At 51.9% G+C, this 23394-nt stretch overlaps 1 protein-coding gene and 1 long non-coding RNA gene across 5 annotated transcripts in view; one reads left to right on the top strand and one right to left on the bottom strand.

Annotated features, from left to right (window-relative positions):
• Positions 1–23394, top strand: part of ADAM15 (ADAM metallopeptidase domain 15) — a 583228-nt gene that overhangs the window by 72140 nt on the left and 487694 nt on the right. The gene's annotated exons all lie outside the window — the stretch shown is intronic.
• The window catches only part of LOC138579947 (uncharacterized), a 96386-nt gene continuing 81752 nt past the window's right edge, over positions 8761–23394 (bottom strand). The window contains exon 3 of the long non-coding RNA XR_011304163.1: positions 8761–9051. This is a non-coding gene — a long non-coding RNA (uncharacterized lncRNA). The remainder of the gene's footprint in view (positions 9052–23394) is intronic.

The raw sequence follows: 23394 nt of genomic DNA, 5'->3' as shown, positions 1-23394 counted from the left end.
AGTGGGGACAGAAGAGAGGATAGTGGTCCAGATAAGAAGGGTGGTGCTACCCTGGGAAGAAGGGCTGAGAAAATAGCCTGGGAAAAAGACTGTGGGAAAGTAATATGTGAAACAGTACGTGTCTGGTACCCACACCCACAAGAAGAAAAGTTGATTAGTCATCTTCATATTTGCAGTACATAGCAGGCTAGTGAAGCAGGTATGCCACACTACCAGCAGAGAATCCCACTGGTCTGGGACCCACAAGACTGGAAGACAAGTCTATGTTGGGAAGAAATGTACAAATCATAGAAATAGGCCAGGGGAAAGGAGTCATTACTTCTACTATTGTGAACTGTGTTAAAATTATAAAGGGACTATGGGAAGGGAGACATTCCCCAGGTGTTGTGAAATGTGAAGAAGCCTGAGAAAGGCCAGAGGAAGGGAGTCATTTCCCCTGGTGTTGTGAAAACACTGAGAGCAAGATACCTGGCGAAGGGAGGCATTCACCAGGAATCCAATATTTAAGAAACAACTGTGGGCGATAGGGAATGTTGATGTTTGAACAGGAACTTTACCTTTTGAGTTTGAACTGAGAACTTGACTGCTTTTTAGCATTACAATCTGGAGCCTTTTTTGTGCCTTGAAAAGGGATTGAGACCTGGGGAAGGGAGTCATTCCCTCAGGTAAAGGTCCCACCTAACAATTGGAACTGTGATCCAGAAGAAGGCAGTCATTCTTCTGGACCAACAAGATCCACTACCTCTTTAGTTCAGTTATAAGGGTAAGGGACAGAAGTAGGTTTTTGACACATGAAGGTGGACTCTTGATGTACACAGACATCCTGACCGAATCCTTAGTATTTTAGTTGAGGTAGGGAATCCCCTCTTAGAGTAGGGAGATGTAGGCTTTATCCTTCTCTTTATTTCTGGTTTAATAACAGTTTATGCCAACAACCATGACACCTGGGTGTCAGTCTCCTCCTTTCTGCATCCTTACAGTGTGCTAAGTTCGCAAGTGTTTAAAGCAACAAACTTGTATCTCGGTAGATGGCAATGGTTTGTGGAAGTACCATGAGCTGTGCATGTGTGTAAGCTTTCTAGGTGTGAAGTGCAGGAGCTATTGAGGACTTTGTGTTCATATAGGCGGCCTATGTCATTATCGTGTGGGCATGGGTTGGCCACAGGCTGAGTGTGTCTGTTTGAGTTGGAGATGTAAAGTTTGTTGTTCCAGGTCTGGGAAGATGGTCTTTTTCAAAGCTGTGTGCAAGTGGCTGCTTTGCATTTGTGTGTGGTGAACAAGGTGGAGAGAAACTGAGGGTTAGTCAAAAAGGTAGCATGTGTTCTTGTGGGTTTCCATATTGCTTGCAAGTTATTGGCCTTGCTGTCGGGTTTGTTGTGATGAAAGGTTGTGGCTTTTTGTGGTTGATGCATGAGGATATTGCGTGTTCTGATTTGAGATATTCTGGGAATCATGGAAGGTGTTTATTTAGGCTTTTGGCAGTGTTGTTTTGATGTGTGTCTTCTAGTCATTCTAGTTCTCTGATGCCATTAGTTATGTTCTAGGTGGACGATTGGGAGTCATCATGGCGTTCCCTCAGTATGTTTCTGCATGTGCAAGTCCATCTATTGAGATATATTGTTTATGTTGTTTGATGGGTGTGGGTTAGACATTGCATATTGTGCAGTAAACCGCCAGCTTATTAGATTTTTTCCTGAATTTCAGGTGATCCTGTGGGGTCCAGACGTGTGTGGTAGTGTGCTCCAGAGTTTGCCCAGCACAGTATAAAAGGCAGAGCCCTCATGTCTTTCACTGCTGAATCTTCTTGTTTCTATTAGTACGTCATCTTACATCTCTGGTGTGAGATTTTGTTTCAGAGAAATTCTGCTCCTTAACCTGCAGGGCTCTGTGGGCGCTGTAAATGGCTTTAAAGTGGATCCTTTTTTAAGGGTCGCCAGTGAAGTGCTCTGACAGATGGTATCATGGGTTCCCTCCTGTTGAGCCTGAGTAGTAATCGAGCTGCTGTGTTTTGGATCAGTGGAACTATTTTGTGGGATAGTCCATCTAGGTAAATGCTGTTTGCATAGTAATTTCTTGAAAGAATCAGAGAGGTGACAGGCAGTGATTTGTGTCCGAAAGAGAGGGGGAGCATAATCTGCTGGATGGATCAGAGATGGCAGAGCCACTTTTTTGACTATTGTGTTGACTTGCGGTTCCAGCATGAGTCTGTTGTCCATCAATATGCTGATGTTCTTGATCACTTTAAATGGCTTGGTGCAGTTACCAATAGAGGTGTTTCGGGTGCGGTGTGAGACGAGACTTAATATATTTCCATTTTGTGTGGGTTGAGTATTATGTAGTTGGTCATCAACCATTTGCTTATTTTTGTGATGCAATTGCTGAAGGTGGTGCTAGAGTTCCTGTCATCTGTCGTTTTGTATATGATTTGTTTATCATCCACATAGTAGTTACAGGCGAGCCCATAATTTGTTATATTCATCAGTGGGGTCATAGAGATGTATAAAGGAGTGGTGAGAGGCTTGATCCCTGAGCAACTTAACAGGTAATGCATCGTGGCTTTGAACTTAAAGTAGGGAGCCAGGTGATTTCTATTCCTTCTGTTAGGAATGATAACATCAATTGTAGAGTTGCGTTATGGAGTATGGTTTCTTCAAGCTACAAATCAGTGTACTGTCCTTAACTGTGTTGAAGGCCACTGAGATATCAGAGTATGAGCGCAGAAGTGATGTTGTTAGCCACTAAGATTTTGAGGTCATCCCAGATGGAAACTAGTGCCGATTCAGTGTCTCATAAGTCTAATACTGACTTGTGAGTGGCCTAGTAAACTATTAGACTGTAAATGCTATAAGATTTGGCTGAATACGCAGCTTTCTAGAATTTTGGCTAGGTATGGTATGTTTGAGATGTGATGAAAATTGGGGCTTCTGTAGAGTTTTATAGAAATAGTTTGATGTAGGCGGCCTTCAAAGGTTTTGGTACAATTTCTATTTCGAGTGAGCAGTGAAATAAATTCCAAAAATAGAAAGCTGATGTTTCCTTTTTGAGAATCTCTTTGTAGATGTTCAGGGGCAGGGGTCTATTGGTGAGACGGCTTTGTTACTGAGTTACACACGTTTTTTTTAAGTCTGGTTCATACATTGGTTTAAAACTGTTAGTTGGTGGGTGTGGAGGCTGGATGCCATTGCCAAGAGTTTTATTGTTGCTTCTAGTTCCGTCCTTATTGCAGCATTTATGGCTTGCTGTATGTTTGTGTTTCTGAAATAGTTGATAATTTCATCAAATCGTTGATTTCATCAACTCGTTTTTGGGTAGATGAACGTATTTGCTGCAGGAAGCAGGGTTTCTCATTTCATTAACAATTTGGTAAAGTTGTTTCCCTGAATGAGGTGAATAACTGATTTGTTTGAAATAGTAACGTTTCTTTCCTTTAGAGATTTATGCTGTGCAGCGGCAGGTCTGTCTTTGCTAAGTGATCTTGTCTTGTGGGTTGTTGTGTTTCCTAATCTTCTTTTCTACTATTCGATTTCTTTATTTTAGGATTTGTAATGGAGTGTGAACCATCTTGCTGAAGTCTTTTTTTACTTTCTTAGAGGATGATGCTCTTTAGCGGGGTGAGGGTGTCCTGTGCTTGGGGAAGCCAGTTTTCCAGTGCCACTAAAATTCTTCCAGCTATTAAGAGGTCTTGTTGGTTGGGGTTGGTCTTGGGTCGCCTCCATATGACTTCTGAGTTTCTCAAGGTTTAAAGTTTCCTAGATTCTTTTGGTGGTGGTTGTTTTGTCCTTTGTGAGTGGGGAGTTGACACATTGTAATGTTGATAGCAAAAGGAATCATTGGATGGTTGATCCATATAACCTGAATGGGGGCAGGTGGTTATTAGGCTTTCACAAAAGAATGTGTTGAGGTTGTATCCTGCAGTATGTGCTGCTCCTTTGATCATTTGTTTGAGGTGAAGCTGGCCATGCGTAAGCTTTTGGGTGCTAATTTTGTTTACTCTTTGAACCAAATATTGATGTCTCTGAGCACTGTTTAATGGGCTGTATCGCTAGGTTTGCAATGATGTTTGCAAAGATTTTGTGATGGTTGGGTGGTATGATGAAAGTCTTTTAATAGGTAGGACGGAGAGGTTGGATTGATGGTTTTAGTGTGAGATGGATGAAGAGTCCTTCATGGTCTGTGAAGTCCATGTGGTAGAAAATCAAGATTTTGAAGTATTCATGTGTGTCACAATGACACCTCCTCCTCTTTTGCAGGTCCAGTTGATCTGGATGAGTTTGATGTTATTGGAGATGGATTTGTGTGCTATTTGTTTAACAACCGGGTTTTGGTTATGAAGAGCATGTCCGCTCCTCCTTTGCTAAGAATTTTGTGAATCTCTGTTCTGTGTATAGAGATAGGGTGGGTGTTTATCACGCTGCAGGGTATGATGTCTCCTGTTTCTGGATCCATCGTCCGTTTCATTGGATGCACTGTGCTGGTTCCATGTTCCATGTGGGACACCCGGTCCTTGCCACATGATTGATTGTTTCTAAGGGTGGATAACTGAATTAAGTCTGATGTTTCTTTGTTAAACAGGCCCAGTAGGCTGCTGGTTTGTTTGTTTATTTAATTGGTTTCCAGAAAGAATGTGGCAGGTGGATGGGCTGTGGTGATGAAAGGTATGTATAGGTTGAAGGTTCTTTTTAGAATAATGCAGTCTTGAGCTTCTGTTGTGTGATGAATAGGCCAAGGTTCAGATATTGTTGTTCTAGTATTTTATTCTTGACTTTGTTGCATGCAAGATTGGCGGTTTACATGGTTCTGGTTCTTGTCCTCATGCATTCATTTTCCTGTGTTGTTTCTCAAGGTGTGCACCATGGAGGGAGTGGTACAAATTGGTAGGTGGAGAGGTAGCGTGAAACTAACTGTGGTTTTAGGTCTGGCTTGTGGTCTTTCACCACCAGGGTCACCTGATTAATTTTTGCTGGGTGTTGTATATGCGAGCTGGCCGGTGGACGGTTGTGTGCTATTTGTAGTATTGATGGTGAGCCTGTTGTTAAGATTTCCTCTGACTCTGCTGTCCTTCATGAGTGTGCCATTGTCATTGGAATCTTATAAATGGCGACAGTATTTGACTATCGTGGGCTATCTTGTAACAATGGATGCTTGGGAGCATGGGACGAGATAGTACACGTAATATGAAATAGTGGGGTATCGTGTATAGTCGATTACTTCTGGGATACCTAGCTGTGAAACACCAGCTGGCCCAATGTACAGCAATGCAATGTGCTTTTTAGGGGTGCTGTATGTCAACACAATAGAGTACAATTTAGTGTCAATGCATCACGCTTTTTTAGGGACAATTAAATGTGAGACAGTATGGGCAGGTGTGAACAACCTCGAGCAACATGTGGTAATGCAGTTTCGCAGGGACACCTAGATATGAAACACAACAGTACATAAAAGGAAGCCATTAGATGCGCCATTCCAGGGGCACCCATATGGAGAGCACAATATATGGCAATGCAATGCATGCCCGGGATGCCTATATTTGAGCGCAATACTGCACAACCTAGACACAGTGCAGCAGGCATAGTTAGATGTGAGTACATGTGTAAAACAATACAAAGCCTTGTGTTATGGCTATGTAGGGGCGAAGAGAACAGAACACAATATGTGTCACTGTACCTTCACAGGGACAACCGGATATGAGACACTAGTATACAAACGTTATTAAATTGATGGTTTATCTGAGGATTACCTAGACGTTAGTTCAATGCAATGCACTTTGCACATTATAGCACTAATGTATTGAATGCCTAGGGGAGAGGGGCTTTCTTAGGAAGAACTAGAAGTGAGATAACATACAAGGCCTCTAATAGAGAATAAGTTACATCTTGGGATAGCACATGCCTGGGATAAAGGGGTTGTCGTCCTCCATTACCTGGATCTAGTGGAATTCAGGACCAGGAGTTTCTTTGGGGCTGGGGTGCCAGGCGGACAGTAAAGAGGAAGCACGAGGCATCCTGTGCTCCTGACTGGCTAACACCGTAAGGCTGACCTAGGTAAATTAAGTTTATGGTGTGAAGCGGTCACATGACCCATTGTCTCCACCAATCTATAGGGATGGAGGATGGGTAAAGGGGCAGGCAGAGGGCTGGCAACTTCGGCTAGTAAAGGCCTGAAAAAGTACTTCTCCGATGAGAAGTGGAGGGCTGTACGCTATCACAAAGAACCAGTTTGTGGATTGCCTATCCTAGGGATTGTAATATCCACCGGATCAATTCTCTGAGTTCATTCTTTACAATAAACGAAACATCTATTCAATAACTAAGCCTAAACATGCATGCTAGCCAGTAGAGTATTTGCTTAGGCCGTGTGAAACACTTGTTGGCCATTAATTTCTTTTTTCTGTTGCTCTGATCTCTTATTTACTTGAGCATGCTCAGTCATTGAATATATTTCTTATTTACTTTCATTGACTCAGCAGTTGTAACCAGGGGATTGAAGAATCCCTAGGATAGGGAATCCACAACCCAGTTCTTCAGGATTTGTTTATAGCAAGAAGGTGGCCGGTCCGGTAACAACGGTACCGGTAAGCTTGCCATTACCGTTGCTACCGGACCGGCAAACTATGAGGTCTGCTCGCAGGGGCCTGTCAGCCTGGCAGGTCTGACCTGCCGGGTGGAACGGCACCCGTGTGGAGGCCTACGCTGTAGCACCGGCACCGCTCTTAGCGGTGCCGGTGCTACCGGCCTCCCCATTCCCATTGAGTCCTATGGGACTCCAAGGGAATGGGGAGTAATTTTTACCGGCACCCGGCAAAGGGGAATTACCGGGTCCGCCGGGGCTGGAATGCCCCGGTACATCCCCATTGCCGGGTGCCTGTAAAAAATGACTCGACCACCGCCAACCTTATATTGACCTCCAGAAGAAGGGAAAAAATTGAGACATGTCCATGTCCAACTAAATTATAATATGGGGGAGTTGGATATCGGTTAACAAACCGCAAATGCACAGAGTGGAAGGGTGAGGAGATGTTATGTCGGGTAGTATAGATAATTAAAATGTCATCAGCATATAAAGTTATCTTTACACGTTGAAGTTCTCCATTAGTAAAGGCAAATCGCCCTCTACCTGCCACAAATTCTGAGCCAGTGGTTCCACAGCGGCAAAGAAGCGGGAACTGCGGACAATCCTGTCTTCTACCATGGGAAACTGGGAACAGTGGAGAGCGATCTCTTCCCAACCAGACCTCAGAAGATACATTAACGGCATAATTCGTGTATATGAGCGATTATAATTCTCTGGTAGTTCCATTTTGTTCATTGCGACTCACAGGAAGTTTCGGCTTACTAAACTAAGTGCTATTGTGCCTAGAAATGTATAGGAGAGCTGGGACCCCCTGCTTACTATGTAGTCACTCACCACCTGCGCAACATGAGTGTGTTCAACGGTATCCTTCCCTAGCTAGAGTCGTGCTGGTCAGGGGCAAAAATATATTAAAACTCCTGAACCCAACACTTGCTAGGGGCTTTGGAATATATCTTATTATCCAAATTGGTAAGAGAAATAGGTTGATGGGGGCCACATCTGATTTTATTTACTTTTTTCAAAATAATAGGTTGCAATTATCACAAAGTGTGCAGACTTTGTGGGCAAATGCACCATGGCCCGGAGTGCGTAGCTCTTGCCTCTGCATTCACCCATGCACAAACCAAAATCTACATCAAGGATAGCATAAACATGCCCCCACCTCCGGGAATGCCAAAGGCCAGTGCCCTTCCTTTGCAACATAGATGTAAAACACTGCTCGCAGAACAGGGACCGGGACTCTTTTGTATTTGTATGATTTTGTGTTCTGTTGTTTTATGAACTCCGCTGCAATAAACGTGTTTGTTGCTGCTACAACCGCATCCTACCAAGTTTGATAAATAGAGTAGTACTTAATTTGGTAATAATACTACCTTTTTATTGGAGCACTCGAAAGTGGAAGCAAACTTGCAAGAAGCATTACATCAGGAGACAACCGAAATGTGACGTTTCCTTCTACTGCTAGCTTCTTGTGTGTCCTACCCCTAACAGTTCTGCTTTGAAGGATGCCAGACGGGGCATCTTCACTCAATCTGGGTTGTGCACATTTTTACTTGGGGTCCCCAGAGCAGAATACGGTCAGTATCCTGGTTTCAAACTCACTCAGTGGCTCAAATTACAAAATCAGTCATTAAATAGCAGCTATTACTAAAGTAAAAGGTTTGTCAACCAGTATCTTATTGACCGGCACCTCTATTGCAGGTAATAGTAATGGTTCTAGTTACGGAAGTGCCGTATAACAGAGCAAGCAACCCCGGAAGCTTAGTTATCTGGCCTTTTTGGTTTATCATCAGGCTTGGACAACCGCAATTTGGTAAACCAGAATTTTTGATTAGCAGATACCTTTGGGCTCCCATGGTGCTGGATAATTGAGCTTTTACTGTAAATATAGGTCCAGGTCATCGCTCTTATTGACGATGGAAACTAAAGGCAAAATCAACTACAAATGATCAAATATACTAAATTCCCTCCCACAAATGAATTCTACTTTACATGTTGGAGGACTACCCAGCTCTGTATATATGATATGATATGGCATTTATAATGCACCTATACACAAGTGTATGAAGGTGCAGTCCTGATTATGCACTAGTTGAGCCGCTGGGTGGCAGTTAATACATATTTTCCATACATTCGTTACAGAAAGTCATGATTCTATTAAAGACTCGGAGGCGAAAGTATATGCTCTCACTTCTCTTTACTTACTCGAGCAGCAATTTAACCAACAAACATGAAAAACAAATAACCAACAAAACTACAAATTCCAACAAAACCATCGTATTTATAGTGCGTTTTTCATAGGTTGTTCAAATCAGTGACTTCATCATCCAATTACACTCTCCTATCTTCTATAACACTAACTGTCCCCATAGTCCTTCCTCTTTCTTTTGCTGAACGAAATCCAAACTTGCGCCCCAACCGGTAAACGACTTAACTTCCCCTTGTTTCCTTCTCAAGGTGTCGTTTTCTGTTCCGTCCCTGCTGAAACAAATATAAACCATTACCAATCTCATCATGAACGGGTGGGCAATCGCATAACAAGAACATCACCATATCAAAATACAACATCACATTATTTTCAAATAGCATATATGAACATTTCATTGTAGCGATTGAAATTGGGTGGAATAATCTTTCGCCTCCGAGTCTTTAATAGAATCATGACTTTCTGTAACAAATGTATGGAAAATCTGTATTCTATGTCAAGACTCGGAGGTCATATTATGCTTGTTTAAAGCTTACTTACCACCAATGGTAATAAAAACAGACGACGCCATAGCACCCCTTGTGGAATGTGCCCCAAACTGACCTACATCTATACCTGCCTCTGCCATGCACCACCTTACCCATCTAGACAAAGTGTCTGATGCTACCGCCTTAAAGGTTTTCCTAATAGCTATCAGCAATTGATATTCTCCATTAGGTCTCGCCCTATTCGCTCTTTCTTCATACACTTTCAAACATCTAACTGGACACAATTTAGGTTTCCCCGGAAAGGCCATGTACTCAACGGATTTAATGTTTGTCTTTGTTCTCTTCTCTACATAAAATACTACTCCCTGAAGGTGAAAAGGACTTCATATTTACCTCTAAAGCCTTCACAACAGACACTCTCTTACATGAAATCAAACATAACAAGAGTAGTTAACTTAGCCCAGAGGACTTTCCTAGACAAATACTCATTGCCTGGCCAAGTCTCAAACATCTTTAATACCACACTCACATCCCTCAAATGAGAATATTTAGGTGTGGGTGGTCTCATGCATCTGATCCCTTTCAGGAGCCTACATACCAGAGGGTGCTCACCTACCGGCTTACTCTCAATGTACACATGACCTGCCGATATCACTGATCTATAATTGTTAATGGTCCTGTAAGCCTTTGCCTGCGCCCCCTGTGCTGCTAAAGAATTCACTATGTGAACTACACCTGTTCGTACGGGATCAACCTTTCACTCCATGCACCAATCACTCCACTTACTCCATGCCACTCTGTAGGCCTTCCTGGTAGCTGGGGCCCATGACTCTAATAAACTCCTGAGCCGTCCCTGAAAGTCCTGGCTTAGACCAATTTTTCCTGAAATCGCCCAAGCTGTCAGGAACTGGAGATTGTGGAAGCGCTGGAGGCTATGATAGGTGCGCGCTCCAGTCCTCACCCAAGATGCCTGCCGTGCCTTTAAGAGGCTGGCTCCTCCCACAAGCTGGTGCGTTGTATCTGTTTGCCAACGCTCGGTTCGTGTGTTGGAGTTTCTTCTGTGGATCCTTCCGTGCCTACAGCGAACTTACTGACCGCCTTGAATCCTACCCTAGTCTCCCTCCTCCTTCCTGCCTGTGCCTCTTTTTTTCTGTTTGTTCTGTTTTGCTCTCCGCCTTATCTTCTTTTTCCTTCTACTCACGGTGTCTCAGCGCCGCCTGGTTCTGTGCCTTTGCCCTTAGTTCTTTCTTAGCTCCCGTTCCATTCGCTACTCTGCCTTTCCTTTAATATTTCATTTTGAATTGTAGGCGCCGGTATTTCATATTGCTATCGGCGCTGCCTTGCCTTTCACTTGTTGGGTCCCTGTTGCTCAGACTACACCCTGGGAACCTTTAGCTCTTGCTTTATTGGACTATATCCGTATTCATTTCTATTTCCTTTCAGTCAGCCTTTCACAACCTGCTCAGGATATTCTTTTCGTCCTAATCCTATTTATATCCATCTTCTGTCACTTATCACGTGGTGTTGCCTTTTCTCCTTATATCCTTTACTCTTCTCAGCATTCAATTTGGAGAACTTCTGGTGTTCTCTTCCATTTATACTCCCTACAGTCTGGGCAATTGTGGAATCAGACATCTATTCAACCAGCATTCCTTTTTGGTGTGGAGTAAACAACCCCTTCCTTGTCGATTGAGAGGAACCGACTGTCCCCCATCTGAGCCCATTCGGAAACAGGGTTTTTTCTGCATTCGTGCTTTTTCCCTGGAAATTAGGACTGGCCCTCTGGGGATCCCCGAGGTCAGAGTTACATCTCTGCCAAGGTGGCCTCCGGAGGGGCCAGACCCTACCTACACGATAAGAAGGTCCGGACTCCAAGAGACAAGACTCCCTCAAGGAGAAGGGATCAGAAGAAGCCAGAGGCCAACCCTAAAGAATCTTTCCCAGAAGAATCAGGTGAGGAGTTGGGGGAGGAAGCCTCGGTTCTTGACACAAGCTATGAGGTTCAAATTCCCTGACCTCACCAAAGGGTGAGTTTCTCCTGCTGGATTTAACAATATGTCCTCTCTGCGTGGCAACAGAATTGGAGCCTCGTAAGACAACTCCAGGAGGTCCGGAAACCAAGCCTGACCTCTCCAGTCTGGTGTTACTAGAACCACCGTAGCTTCTTGTCGCATGACTTGCGCCACTGTGCGTGCTATCATGGCGAATAGAGGGAAAGCATATTCTCTTGCTGGTCCCCAAACCTGGAGAAATGCATCTGTCGCTGTCGCTTCCGGATCCGGTCTCCAGCTGTAAAACCTGGAGATCTTCATGTTCAATCTGGAGGCGAACAGATCTGTCTGACACGGACCCCTGCAACGCATTATCTCCTGAAATACTGAGTTGTCCAGTTGCCAATCGCTGGAGTCCCTCAAGTATCTCGAGTTCCAATCTGATACCAGATTGAGATCTCCTGGCAGGTGTTCACACGTATTCCTTTCTGGAGGCATATCTGCCAAAACTCTTTGGCCATCTCCGTAAGCATCTTCGACCTCGTTCCGTCCAGTCGATTTATATATCTGACTGCCAAAACATTGTCCATCTTTAACAGAATGGCACCTTTCACTCCTTCCCGGGTCCAACACCTGGCATCCGACTCTATCACCAGGTCCGGGGATGAGCCAAATATCGCCCTGCCATTCCATGCCTCCATGTGGTAGTACCACCACTCCAGTTCCAACCTCGCCTCCTGAGAGATAACCACCTTCTGTTCGTAAAATAGACCACTCCTGAGATGATCTATCTTCAGCCTCTGCAACGCTCTGTAGTGCAGAGGTCCTGGGAATATTGCCTGAATTGATGATGACAGACGGCCTGCCAATCTCGCTATTTCCCTCAATGAAATCTTCTGCTTTGTCCTCATACTCTTGATCTCCTTCTTTATTGAATTGACCTTCTCTAATGGAAGTTCGAGAACATCCTGTACTGTCTCTAAACTGAAGCCTAGGAATTCAATCTCCTTCACTGGCTCTAATTCCAACTTCTCCCAGTTTATCAAAAACCCCAGTTGTTGTAACAAAACTGTGGTTATCCGAACCTGCTCTACTAGAATCTCCCTGTCCTGACACATCAGGCAGATATCGTCCAGATACATGATCATCCTGAACCCCTGCTCTCTCAGATATCTTACCACAGGTTTTAACAGCTTGGTGAAACACCATGGAGCTGACGCCAGTCCAAACAGAAGACATTTGAACTCCCACTTCTGTCCTCTCCATATAAACTGTAATAGCCTCCTCTGATCTCTTTGGATAGGAATCGTCAAATATGCATCTCTGAGATCTATTCTCGCCAACCAATCTCCCTTCTGGAGGACATCTGTTAAAAGATAGATCCCTTCCATCTTGAAGTGCCTGTACACTAGAAAATAATTAAATCCTCTGAGATTTATCACCGGTTTTACCTTGTTTTTCCCTTTCACTAAAAACAGATTGCTTACGAAACCTCCCAAACCTTCTGAGGCTGTACCTATTGCGTTCTGTACCCTGAGTAACTCTACCTCTCTGTCTAGAAGCTCCCTGTCCTGTTTGCTGAACCTTATTTGCCTTTGCAACCTTACTTGATATGGTTCTCGACAGAACTCCAACTGGAAACCTCGCACAGTCTGTCTCACCCACGCATCTGAGGACAACTCCTCCCATTTTTCTACATGCAATTCCACTCTCCCTCCTACCGGAGAAATACTTGCATCTGCCATTTCCACTGTTTTTACTTCTCTCACCTGAATTACTCTGGTGTTGTCTAGTATTGCTTCTCCAACCTCTACCCCTGCCTCTTCACCTAGAAGGGAAGAAGGGGTTGGACCTTTGATCTTCCTGTTTGCAATTAGATCTGTCTCTATAGGAGCCTCTATACTGGCCACGGCTGGACTAGCGCCCCTTTCCTCCTCCAGCCCTGTCAAAAACTCTTCGACCAAATATTTTCTTCAAGGAAGATTGAGCTCTGTCCATAGAGACATATGTGCTGGCAAACTTTGCCATATCCTTAATAAACAGGTCCCCAAACAGCTTGCCCTTCACTGCCATCGCCTGTTCTGATGTCCCTATCTCACCAAGCCTGGTGTCCAATTTCATCAAAATGGACCTCCTCCTCTCAGTGGATAGCGCTGTATTAGCATTATCCAACACGCAGAGAGTCCTCTGTGCCCAACCAGCTACAATGTTCGGATCCATGGGCTCCTTCTTAGCTTTTGCCTCTTCTGCCAGCTGCCAGATTTTCGTAATCGGGCCCAACATGTCCAACAATTTGTCTTGACAGGACCTCCTGGACCTGTCAATGCCCTTCTTCACGTCCCTGCCATATCTGCCCAGGAACGTGAGGATCCTGTAATCAATCTCAGGGGTTTCCGCTACCCCGTCCGGAACCCTCGGTCTCGGGAATTCTGCCTTTAGTTTGCTTCTTGCTCATCTACTCAACGGGGCCCTCAACCGTCTCCTGATGTATTCCGCAATCTTTTCCAGAGTATCCCACTCATTGGACCTTGGATGCACCAGGTCGTCTGGGTCAAACTCATCTTTCAGTAGGTCCTCCTCTTCCCTCCTGCCTCTTTTACTTTTAGGTTCCCATTCATCCTCATCTGGGGAGGTCTGAGGTTCTGATGTACTGAATTCCTCACATCTTGAACTGCTTCTGCAGTAATTGTCATCCGACTCACTTGAGCTTGTGACTTGTCTCTCACGAGACCTCGCCTTCCTTTTCCCCGATCTGGATCTGCGAGGTGAAACCCGGGGGGGCTGGGCTCTACGGTCCCTGCGGGTTTAATTTTACTTCCCCCTTTTTTCCTGTGTGCCTTGCCCTGCGACAAAGCAGCCAGGTCTTGTAATATGCCCCTCTCTCTACGGGGCCTCTGGGCACTCTCCATTCTTTGAACTGCTTTGCTCATGCGTAAGCCGCTTACGTGAGGACATTCAGATCCTTCTGAGTAATCACTCATCTTTTTGCAGTGCCTTATAAATGTATCTGCAGTTTACTTGGGCTGCCCTCGTCAAAATATAGTTAACTGTAGCTTGGTGAGTCTCAGTATATGTTAGCAGTTTTCCTTGGGACTGAGCCCGTCAATGAGATATTTGACAATTTACTTAATGTCTCCTCCCCAGCAGGCAGAATAATGAGGGGTCTAACCAACTGTACCTGGGCTGAGCCCGTTCTTTATCCTGTGCAGCAGTGTCTATTTCAGCCTGCGGTGCCACTTCTGACCACCAGGCGGCGCCGCAGACTGTCCAGTGGAGCTTCTCGCTCTCTTCCACCAGATAGACCTTCAGAGTACGGCTGCTCAATAATGTATTTGGATCGTTTATTGATCCTTTCCTGCGCGCACACTAATGCTCCCACTCTTTAACACTGTAAGTTTGCAATGACGCCGGAACCCAAAGAGTCCCGTCGCGCTGTTGCGAACTTCCGTTACTGCAGTGCCTCCTAATGAGGCGAAATGACGCCAGAACGAAAGTCCCGTCGCGTCCTCTCCCGCGCATATGCTCCGCCAATCCACCCTAACGTACCGCGCGCCTTATATACCTCAACTGCGCACGCGCACGTCCTATTCTATGTATTAATCATACACATTAAACAATTAGTATAAAGATAAAATTAAACCACTTATCTCGGCTGCTCGAACAGCAAAGAAAGAGGAAGGACAATGGGGTCAGTTAGCGTTATAGAAGATAGGAGAGTGTAATTGGATGATGAAGTCACGTGATTGGAACAACCTATGAAAAACGGACTACAAATGTGATGGTTTTGTTGGGATTTGTAGTTTTGTTGGTGATTTGTTTTTCATATTTGTTGATTAAATTGCTGCCCGAGTAAGTAAAGAGAAGTGATAGCATAATCTGAGCCTCCGAGTCTTGACATAGAATTTAGGGTTTCCCCTAGGACCATTTCTCCAATGTATCCTGGTCATGTGCTCTTGAATGCCGGTTTTCTGGGGCCCCTCATTACCGCTTCTTCAAGCTTGCTGCATCAGTTGGTGAACTGGGATACGCCACTGGAGTAAATGTAGCTTCAGCCCCTAACTTCTGAAATGGTGTTAAATGAAAAGAAAGACCTGGAAGAGGGAGATAAGAGATATGGGACTTCCTGTTCTTGGCAGCACAGCGCCGCCTCGCTAAGCAACGTTATTTCCTGTCTCACCTCCTGTATCCTCGATGCGTGGGCCAGGATGCTCCCTCGACAGTGGAGTGACGACCCCTTTGAAGAGGGGAACTAAGCTGTGTACATAAGCAAAAGGCCCGTTTGCCAGCTGCTTCAACGTGACACGATTGAAAAAAATACATCTAGAAGGGTTCCATTGAAAGACCGTCATCAATGAATGGGTAGAGGGCGCACTCCTGCTGCTTTCTGGTAACTGGATTGCAGGCCTTTGAATTATTAATGGCAGCATGTCAAAGTCTGTAGTGCAGTTCTTGTTACATGGATGATCATTTGCCCTGAAAGTTTTTTTCGCTGGTCGCGGGGGCAGAGTTTCTGTATAAGTCAATCAGCGAGTTAGGAAATGAGTCGGTCTTTCGTCGTCACTTTCTGTGCCCTTATTCTTCTAAAGCCCAGTGCCCTTGAACTGCGCTCCATCTGGGTATGTCCGTCAGTCATTGCAAGCCTTAAGTCGCGAGCCTTCCTCCACGAGGCACCAGCGTTGCACACCTACTACCCCTCACTGTTTTGCGGCATTATTGTCAGAACCCGGTGCCTTTGCTGCACGCAGTCACATTCTCGTTTCTGTACAATAACCCCACAATCCGATTATTCTAGAAAGAGTAGCGCGACCAAATTTAGTAATCCATTGCATCACACATGTAGCCGTTGGCACACCAGTTTAGGTTTTGCTACCTTGTAAATGTCCAATGCTAGGTCTACCTCTAGGAAGGGATGCCTTAGAAACATAAAGGTGTCGATTCATGGAATTAATGTGCGCCGAAAATTCCCGCGCAGAGGTGCAAAAACGTGCGATTCGTAGTGCAAGTGCGAAAATCGCAGGGAAACCAGCGCACATCGATTCATGGAAGGCCATGCGCGAGAAAAATATCGGATGTGCGCTGAAAAAGTGCGCGGCGCATGCCGGCGCACAGGATATCTAATGGCGTGCGCCACGGCCACAGCGAAATCGCACATAGCGCGGCGCACACAACAAAAGTAGGCGGAACACGGGGCGTAACACTCGGAATGGGGAACAACTCGTCAAAATGTGGGCGTCACGGGGGAAGTACAGGAGGCAAGTGCGCGGAACGCCCACACGCTCGCCTACAACACGTATTCATGGAATCCAATAGGGCAAACCAGCGCACGGTCAAACCAGCGCACAGGCCCAAACACGTCCGCCACAAGAAAGCAGGCGGTAGTGTCTCTGCCCCTGAAATAAATGTGCGCCAAAATGTGCGCCAACAAAAAGCACCTATATACAGCTATGATGAATGTCACATACTGTGGCCCTCTAAGACAAATGACGTGCAAAGGGGTACGCGACAAACACGGACACTCGCTGAGTGAAAAAAAGCGTGTGCGTGTATTCTGTGCTGCGCGGAAAGTCCCACAGGCGATTTGCCTGGGTACGTGTATTCTGGCGTGCGCGGAAAGTCCCACACGCAATTTGCCTGGGTACGTGTATTCCGGGGTGCGGGGGAAGTCCCACACGCGATTGGCTGGGTACGTGTATTCCGGGGTGTGCGGGAAGTTCCACATGCAAATTGCCTGGGTCCGTGTATTCCGGGGTGCGCGGGAAGTCCCACACGCGATTGGCCTGGGTACGTGTATTCCGGGGTGCACGGGAAGTACTACACGTGAATTGACCGTGTGGGTCCTCCCAGGTGTTCCCTCTACACCCTCCACGGCCCCTGTAGGCAGCCCACACCACAGGGGACTACCCTGCACCCCTGCTCATGTCCCGTAGGCAGCCCATCCACCATGGCCATGCCCCCCAGCCAACCCACATGTCACCTTGCACTACTGATCACCAACACATGTCTCCCAGCACCCCCACCCACCAGCATCCAGGGGCACCCTCCACCAGGCCCCCACTCATGTCCCCCTGCACCCACACCCCCCAGCAGTCAGGGGCACCCTCCACCAGGCCCCCACTCATGTTGCCCTGCACCCCCACCCCCCAGCAGTCAGGTGCACCCTCCACCAGGCCCCCACTCATGTCCCCCTGCACCCACACCCCCCAGCAGTGCGGGGCACCTGCCAGCAGGCCCCCACACATGTCCCCCTGCACCCCCACCCCCCCCAGCAGTGCACGGCACCCTCCACCAGGCCCCCACTCATGTCTCCCAGCACCCCCACCCCCCACCAGTCAGGGGCACCCTCCACCAGGCCCCCACTCATGTCCCCCTGCACCACCACCAGGCCCCCACTCATGTCTCCCAGCACCCCCACCCCCCACCAGTCAGGGGCACCCTCCACCAGGCCCCCACTCATGTCCCCCTGCACCCCCACCCCCCAGCACTGTGGTGCACCCTCCACCAGGCCCCCACGCATGTCCAACTCATGTCTCCCAGCACCCCCAGCAGTGCAGGGCACCCTCCACCAGGCCCCCACTCATGTCCCCCTGCACCCCCACCCCCCAGCAGCCAGGGGAACCCTCCACCAGGACCCAACTCATGTCCCCCTGCACCCCCACCCCCAGCAGTCAGGTGCACCCTCCACCAGGCCCCCACTCATGTCGCCCTGCACCCACACCCCCCAGCAGTGCGGGGCACCTGCCAGCAGGCCCCCACACATGTCCCCCTGCACCCCCACACCCCAGCAGTCAGGGGCAGCCTCCACCAGGCCCCCACTCATGTCCAACTCATGTCCCCCTGCACCCCCATCCCCCAGCAGTCAGGAGCACCCTCCACCAGGCCCCCACTCATGCCCCCCTGCACCCCCACCCCCCAGCAGTCAGGGGCACCCTCCACCAGGCCCCCACTCATGTCCCCCTGCACCCCCACCCCCCAGCAGCCAGGGGCACCCTCCACCAGGCCCCCACTCATGTCCCCCTGCACCCCCACCCCCCAGCAGTCAGGTGCACCCTCCACCAGGCCCCCACTCATGTCGCCCTGCACCCACACCCCCCAGCAGTGCGGGGCACCTTCCAGCAGGCCCCCACACATGTCCCCCTGCACCCCCACCCCCCAGCAGTCAGGGGCAGCCTCCACCAGGCCCCCACTCATGTCCAACTCATGTCCCCCTGCACCCCCACCCCCCAGCAGTCAGGGGCACCCTCCACCAGGCCCCCACTCATGTCCCCCTGTACCCCCACCCCCCAGCACTGTGGTGCACCCTCCACCAGGCCCCCACTCATGTCTCCCAGCACCCCCACCCCCCACCAGTCAGGGGCACCCTCCACCAGGTCCCCACTCATGTGCCCCTGCACCCCCACCCCCCAGCACTGTGGTGCACCCTCCACCAGGCCCCCACTCATGTCCAACTCATGTCTCCCAGCACCCCCACCCCCCAGCAGTGCAGTGCACCCTCCACCAGGCCCCCACTCATGTCCCCCTGCACCCCCACCCCCCAGCAGTGCAGGGCACCCTCCGCCAGGCCACCACTCATGTCGCCCTGCACCCACACCCCCCAGCAGTGCGGGGCACCTGCCAGCAGGCCCCCACACATGTCCCCCTGCACCCCCACCCCCCCAGCAGTCAGGGGCAGCCTCCACCAGGCCCCCACTCATGTCCAACTCATGTCCCCCTGCACCCCCACCCCCCAGCAGTCAGGGGCACCCTCCACCAGTCCCCCACTCATGTCCCCCTGCACCCCCACCCCCCAGCAGTCAGGGGCACCCTCCACCAGGCCCCCACTCATGTTCCCCTGCACTCCCACCCCCCAGCAGCCAGGGACACCCTCCACCAGGCCCCCACTCATGTCCCCCTGCACCCACACCCCCCACCAGTGCGGGGCACCTGCCAGCAGGCCCCCTGCACCCTCACCCCCCAGCAGTCAGAGGCAGCCTCCACCAGGCCCCCACTCATGTCCAACTCATGTCCCCCTGCACCCCCACCCCCCAGCAGTCAGGGGCACCCTCCACCAGGCTCCCACTCATGTCCCCCTGTGCCCCCACCCCCCAGCAGTCAGGGGCACCCTCCACCAGGCCCCCACTCATGTCCCCCTGCACCCCCACCCCCCAGTAGTCAGGGGCACCCTCGACCAGGCCCCCACTCATGTCCCCCTGCACCCCCACCTCCCAGCAGTCAGGTGCACCCTCCACCAGGCCCCCACTCATGTCCCCCTGCACCCACCCCCCCAGCATTGCGGGGCACCTGCCAGCAGGCCCCCACACATGTCCCCCTGCACCCCCACCCCCAGCAGTCAGGGGCACCCTCCACCAGGCCCCCACTCATGTCTCCCAGCACCCCCACCCCCCAGCAGTCAGGGGCACCCTCCACCAGGCCCCCACTCATGTCCCCTTGCACCCCCACCCCCCAGCACTGTGGTGCACCCTCCACCAGGCCCCCACTCATGTCTCCCAGCACCCCCACCCCCCACCAGTCAGGGGCACCTTCCACCAGGCCCCCACTCATGTCCCTCTGCACCCCCACCCCCCAGCACTGTGGTGCACCCTCCACCAGGCCCCCACCCATGTCCAACTCATGTCCCCCTGCACTCCCACCCCAGCAGTCAGGGGCATCCTCCACCAGGCCTGCACTCATGTCCCCCTGCACCCCCACCCCCCAGCAGTCAGGGGCAGCCTCCACCAGGCCCCCACTCATGTCCCCCTGCACCCCCACCCCCCAGCAGTCAGGGGCACCCTCCACCAGGCCCCCACCATGTCCCCCTGCACCCACACCCCCCAGCAGCCAGGGGCACCCTCCACCAGGCCCCCACTCATGTCCCCCTGCACCCACCCCCCCAGCAGTCAGGGGCACCCTCCACCAGGCCCCCACTCATGTCCCCCTGCACCCCCACCCCCCAGCAGTCAGGTGCACCCTCCACCAGGCCCCCACTCATGTCCCCCTGCACCCACACCCCCCAGCAGTGCGGGGCACCTGCCAGCAGGCCCCCACACAAGTCCCCCTGCACCCCCACCCCCCCCAGCAGTGCAGGGCACCCTCCACCAGGCCCCCACTCATGTCTCCCAGCACCCCCACCCCCCACCAGTCAGGGGCACCCTCCACCAGGCCCCCACTCATGTCCCCCTGCACCCCCACCAGGCCCCCACTCATGTCTCCCAGCACCCCCACCCCCCACCAGTCAGGGGCACCCTCCACCAGGCCCCCACTCATGTCCTCCTGCACCCCCACCCCCCAGCACTGTGGTGCACCCTCCACCAGGCTCCCACGCATGTTCAACTCATGTCTCCCAGCACACCCACCCCCCAGCAGTGCAGGGCACCCTCCACCAGGCCCCTACTCATGTCCCCCTGCACCCTCACCCCCCAGCAGCCAGGGGCACCCTCCACCAGGCCCCCACTCATGTCCCCCTGCACCCCGACCCCCCAGCAGTCAGGTGCACCCTCCACCAGGCCCCCACTCATGTCGCCCTGCACCCACACCCCCCAGCAGTGTGGGGCACCTGCCAGCAGGCCCCCACACATGTCCCCCTGCACCCCCACACCCCAGCAGTCAGGGGCAGCCTCCACCAGGCCCCCACTCATGTCCAACTCATGTCCCCCTGGACCCCCATCCCCCAGCAGTCAGGGGCACCCTCCACCAGGCCCCCACTCATGTCCCCCTGCACCCCCACCCCCCAGCAGTCAGGGGCACCCTCCACCAGGGGCCCACTCATGTCCCCCTGCACCCCCACCCCCCAGCAGCCAGGGGCACCCTCCACCAGGCCCCCACTCATGTCCCCCTGCACCCCCACCCACCAGCAGTCAGGTGCACCCTCCACCAGGCCCCCACTCATGTCGCCCTGCACCCACACCCCCTAGCAGTGCGGGGCACCTTCCAGCAGGCCCCCACACATGTCCCCCTGCACCCCCACCCCCCAGCAGTCAGGGGCAGCCTCCACCAGGCCCCCACTCATGTCCAACTCATGTCCCCCTGCACCCCCACCCCCCAGCAGTCAGGGGCACTCTCCACCAGGCCCCCACTCATGTCTCCCAGCACCCCCACCCCCCACCAGTCAGGGGCACCCTCCACCAGGCCCCCACTCATGTCCCCCTGTACCCCCACCCCCAGCACTGTGGTGCACCCTCCACCAGGCCCCCACTCATGTCTCCCAGCACCCCCACCCCCCACCAGTCAGGGGCACCCTCCACCAGGCCCCCACTCATGTGCCCCTGCACCCCCACCCCCCAGCACTGTGGTGCTCCCTCCACCAGGCCCCCACTCATGTCCAACTCATGTCTCCCAGCACCCCCACCCCCAGCAGTGCAGGGCACCCTCCACCAGGCCCCCACTCATGTCCCCCTGCACCCCCACCCCCCAGCAGTGCAGGGCACCCTCCGCCAGGCCACCACTTATGTCGCCCTGCACCCACACCCCCCAGCAGTGCGGGGCACCTGCCAGCAGGCCCCCACACATGTCCCCCTGCACCCCCACCCCCCAGCAGTCAGGGGCAGCCTCCACCAGGCCCCCACTCATGTCCAACTCATGTCCCCCTGCACCCCCACCCCCCAGCAGTCAAGGGCACCCTCCACCAGGCCCCCACACATGTCCCCCTGCACCCCCACCCCCCAGCAGTCAGGGGCAGCCTCCACCAGGCCCCCACTCATGTCCAACTCATGTCCCCCTGCACCCCCACCCCCCAGCAGTCAGGGGCACCCTCCACCAGGCCCCCACTCATGTCCCCCTGTGCCCCCACCCCCCAGCAGTCAGGGGCACCCTCCACCAGGCCCCCACTCATGTCCCCCTGCACCCCCACCCCCCAGTAGTCAGGGGCACCCTCGACCAGGCCCCCACTCATGTCCCCCTGCACCCCCACCTCCCAGCAGTCAGGTGCACCCTCCACCAGGCCCCCACTCATGTCCCCCTGCACCCACCCCCCCAGCAGTGCGGGGCACCTGCCAGCAGGCCCCCACACATGTCCCCCTGCACCCCCACCCCCAGCAGTCAGGGGCACCCTCCACCAGGCCCCCACTCATGTCTCCCAGCACCCCCACCCCCCACCAGTCAGGGGCACCCTCCACCAGGCCCCCACTCATGTCCCCTTGCACCCCCACCCCCCAGCACTGTGGTGCACCCTTCACCAGGCCCCCACTCATGTCTCCCAGCACCCCCACCCCCACCAGTCAGGGGCACCTTCCACCAGGCCCCCACTCATGTCCCTCTGCACCCCCACCCCCCAGCACTGTGGTGCACCCTCCACCAGGCCCCCACCCATGTCCAAATCATGTCTCCCAGCACCCCCACCCCCCAGCAGTGCAGGGCACCCTCCACCAGGCCCCCACTCATGTCCCCCTGCACCCCCACCCCCCAGCAGTGCAGGGCACCTTCCACCAGGCCCCCACTCATGTCGCCCTGCACCCACACCGCCCAGCAGTCAGGGGCAGCCTCCACCAGGCCCCCACTCATGTCCAACTCATGTCCCCCTGCACTCCCACCCCAGCAGTCAGGGGCATCCTCCACCAGGCCTGCACTCATGTCCCCCTGCACTCCCACCCCCCAGCAGTCAGGGGCAGCCTCCACCAGGCCCCCACTCATGTCCCCCTGCACCCCCACCCCCCAACAGTCAGGGGCACCCTCCACCAGGCCCCCACTCATGTCCCCCTGCACCCCTACCCCCCAGCAGTCAGGGGCACCCTCCACCAGACCCCCACTCATGTCCCCCTGCACCCTCACCCCCCAGCAGTCAGGTGCACCCTCCACCAGGCCCCCACTCATGTCCCCCTGCACCCACACCCCCCAGCAGTGCAGGGCACCTGCCAGCAGGCCCCCACACATGTCCCCCAGCCAACACGTCATCACAATCCAGATCCCAGGCTCCTATGCCCACCCAAATTCCACCCCACACCACCCCAGTCCAAACACCCAACCAAGCTTTACATCCATTCAAAATGGAAATACCCATTACATGATAGATAACAAATAAGCAGTGTGCGCATGAGTACAAGTCCGTCAGACCCACACAATGGCAACACATGACTGTGAAAACCCACATTATGGCAGGCATGAAACCAATGAGAGAAGTCCACACATTGAAGTAAGAAACAAAAATGTATTACAGTGTAAATGAAGTGAA

Source organism: Ambystoma mexicanum, chromosome 1p (assembly GCF_040938575.1).
Source record: "Ambystoma mexicanum isolate Mex_15411 chromosome 1p, UKY_AmexF1_1, whole genome shotgun sequence".
Taxonomy (NCBI): domain Eukaryota; kingdom Metazoa; phylum Chordata; class Amphibia; order Caudata; family Ambystomatidae; genus Ambystoma; species Ambystoma mexicanum.
Note: the sequence above shows the minus strand (reverse complement) of the source record. Positions and strands in the feature narration are given on the sequence as shown.